Raw genomic sequence first — 3,415 nt, 5'->3', positions numbered from 1 at the left:
TTCTCAAGAACCGTACCTCATGGAAATGAAACAGTACATACATCTGAAGCTTATTGTGAGGATTAAATGAGATAATGTGTGAGCAAGGCTTATCAGAAGGCCAGCACCGAGGAAGAGCTCAGTGAAGGATATGCATTGTCGTTGCTATTATTATTATCCTCACAGATTTTGTTCCAGGTGAGCAGGTGAAAAATGGTATCTTTCAGGTGTCAGTTTCCTGAGTTTGTTCAGCTCAGTGGACTTCACCTGAACCCCCGCATCCTTGTTTCCTCAGGAACAAGGGGCTGGAAACTGGAAATGGGAAACCCCGGGAAGATGCTTTGTGGCCTTTCGGGAGTGAGCATGTAGCTGCTAGAAAAATCTTCTGATTCTAGGAAGGTCTGAGTGTGGAGGGGGAGAAGCCTTGAGCTCTGACAATAGCAGTGACCACTCATTGAAGGTTGGAGGAAAGGGCCAAGGGGCAGCAGAATATGGTGACATGGTACAGGAGGGTGAAGCCAGGCTGCCAGAGTTCTAATCCCAGCCCTGCCTCCTACTACCTACCTCCCAGGGTTGTGAGATTTAAGATAATAAAGATAGAATGCTCAGCACAAAGTAAGTGTCTGAAGACTGTTAGTCTCCCTTCCATCCCTCCACCACATTTTCTTTCTATTACACTTAGAATAGTTAACATTAGTGTACTTTCCCTGGTTGGAGAATTATGGCCTTGTCTAGGCTAAGGAGACATTGTCCTGATTTTTGTGTATTATTGAGAAGGAGAGGAAGGTCTGAGGAAATGGAGGAGGGAGGGCATTTGGCCGTGGATGAGGAGTAGGGTGGGGCTTTCACTAGAAAAACAGTATTTATGAGCAGCCACTGTGCATCAACCCCTATGCTGGGGCTTGGTGCCCAAAGGCGATTAGGACACAGGCGCCATTCTTAAGGAGCTCAGATACTAATGCGGACTCTTGGAGTGGGCAAACAAGTCTATAACTTGTGTGCTGGGTCCTGGAATGGGGCAGATACACAAAGCTTGGGAGCATGTGACCCTGGGCTTAGTAATCATTTTTGACATTTCTCTGCTGCTAGACTGAGGGACACTCTTGTGGTTCCTAGGTTTTTCTATAGCACATACTCATCCCATGGGTACTCACGTGTGACTCTCCCTTTCCTGCCAGATAGAGGACATCGAGAGGATGTGGACCCTGAGTACCTCCAGGGCCTAATGCAGGGCTGGGCACACAGGCAGATATGTGTTGACTGAGCGGTCTTATGTCTTCCTATCATAAAATGAAGATAACATTGATCACATGGGTGGTTGTGAGAATTCACTGGAGTCATGTTAATCAAATGTAAATCACCTTACACATGTCATTATTGCAGACTTTTCTTTTTTCTTTTTTGAAGTTTTTATTTTATATGCAAAGAGCTAGCATTGTTTCTGCAGTAGATGTATGGAATGAACCATTCATGGAAGTTCACTTAGTCAAACTTAATGAAGCCTATGTCCTTTGCGTACTGACGGAAACACATATTGAGGCTGTATTTCTGGTTTGAGCAGATGCAGCAAGAACGAGACCTCTGCTGAATTTTCTTGGATGGCTCCAGTACAGTTGCTGATGACCCATCTTGCTCTCTCAGAGGCAACGAGACAAAAATGTTGTAGACTTTTCTAATTGGTGCATTCTCTTGTGGATTAGTGTAGTGGGTTAGTGCAGTCTTTCTGTACCTTTCTAACATGGTTATTTGGAAGATTAAATAAGTTAATGTAGGTAATATCATAACAGGGCCTATCATATAATAAACATTCAAAAAAGTGTTAGTTAAATCAATGGGCATAAGGTTTCAGTTGTGCAAGATGAATAAGTCCTAGAGATCTGCTGTACAACATAGTGTAGTATAGTTAATAATTCTATATTGTACACTTAAAAACCTATTAAGAGAGTAGATCTCACGTTAACTGTTCTTAATACAATGAAAAAAAAAATGCCCCCAAACCAAAATCAAAACAAAAAAATAAGTGAAAGAAAAAAAGATAAAGGAAAAAAATAGAAGCAATGTTACACAACTTGTCAGTGTCCGGAACAAATAGTATATCACTTCTAAAATTTATCATCACATTGCTTTATAATCCTATTACTATTTCAAAATAAAGTGGCGAAAAAATATGGGAGAGGGGGAGTGTTAACTATTATAAATATTATCATTGGTGCTAGTTTTTTGGTGTAATTTTACCAATAAGAATTCTGAAAGTCAGAGAGAGGAAGCACTTTGCCAGGGAAGGCACAGCTAAATACCAGGGAGCCAGGAACCACCAGGAACCAGATTGGAGCCCCGCCCAATGCTCTGGAACATTCTTGGAATGGCTCGCTAGGTGGCACTCTTTCCCCGAGATGTGGTTCCTCCAAGGCCCTAACAGCTGACTAGCCTTTTTTCAAGAAAACAGCATTCTTGAACTAGCAGAGATTTTGAACATGTCTAGGTGGTTGTTTTAGAGGGAGAGAAAGTTCCAAGAAAGTATATCTCTGGGTCCAGAGTCACCTACAGTTATGAGGTGGTGCTGGGTGGAGTCCGAGTTTGCCCAATTCTGAATCCCTTTTGCTTCCTACCTCCATGGGGCATCTCTTGCTCACCCCCTACAGCCACTTCTGCACCCTTGCTTGCAAAGCTAGGCGCTTTCCTGCTGAGCAGTTGTAACACTCTTTTATATGGAGATGGAGAATGTGTTTGGGAGCAGGGCAGAGGTATGAGGCACGCTAGAGGTGAGGGATGTGTGTGTGTGTGTGTGTGTGTGTGTGTGTGTGTGTGGTGTGGGGAGTGGAGGGGGGTGGGGGGACAGTGGGGGGGGGGGCGCTTCTTATCCCATTTCTTACCCTCTCCAGAGTCATTCAGGGGTAATGTGTGTACTGCTAAGGACAGGGACGTTGGAGCCAAACTGCCTTTGTCCTCATCCTTCCCACATCAGCAGTGTGCCCTGGATAATTAGTGAACCTCTGTGTCTCATTTTCTGATCTATAAGATGGGACTAATAAAGTACCTAATGCATAGGGTCTTTGTGAGGATTGAGTTAATATGTGTAAAGCATTTGCAACAGTTGTAAGCACGTGATAAGAACTACAAAAATGTTAGCTCTCGGTATTATAATTCACTAACATCCTACCTGGATATGAGTTTATGTGAGAATTTCAGTATGATTCATCATATTCCTCAACCTATTAACTCATCTCATAACATCCTTTTGTGATAATAACTTCTGTCTACTTGCAGTTATCTATGCAGCATGCCGAACCTATGATTTCATTTTCTCATTAATCCACAGAAAAACCCTCTGATGTAGATATTGCTGTTTGCATCTCGGAGTTGAGGCTCAGACAAGACTAAGTCATTTACCCTGGATCATGCAGTACATAACAGAACTGAAACTCGCACTCAGGCC

General features: G+C 43.0%; 1 pseudogene; it reads right to left on the bottom strand.

The window, feature by feature from the left end:
* Window positions 1-1,461: 1,461 nt before the first annotated feature.
* LOC107505033 lies at window positions 1,462-1,807 on the bottom strand (annotated as a pseudogene).
* Window positions 1,808-3,415: the final 1,608 nt, after the last annotated feature.

This window comes from Rousettus aegyptiacus, unplaced genomic scaffold (genome assembly GCF_014176215.1).
Source record: "Rousettus aegyptiacus isolate mRouAeg1 unplaced genomic scaffold, mRouAeg1.p scaffold_m13_p_4, whole genome shotgun sequence".
Lineage (NCBI taxonomy): Eukaryota > Metazoa > Chordata > Mammalia > Chiroptera > Pteropodidae > Rousettus > Rousettus aegyptiacus.
This window is presented reverse-complemented; position numbering and strand designations above follow the sequence as displayed.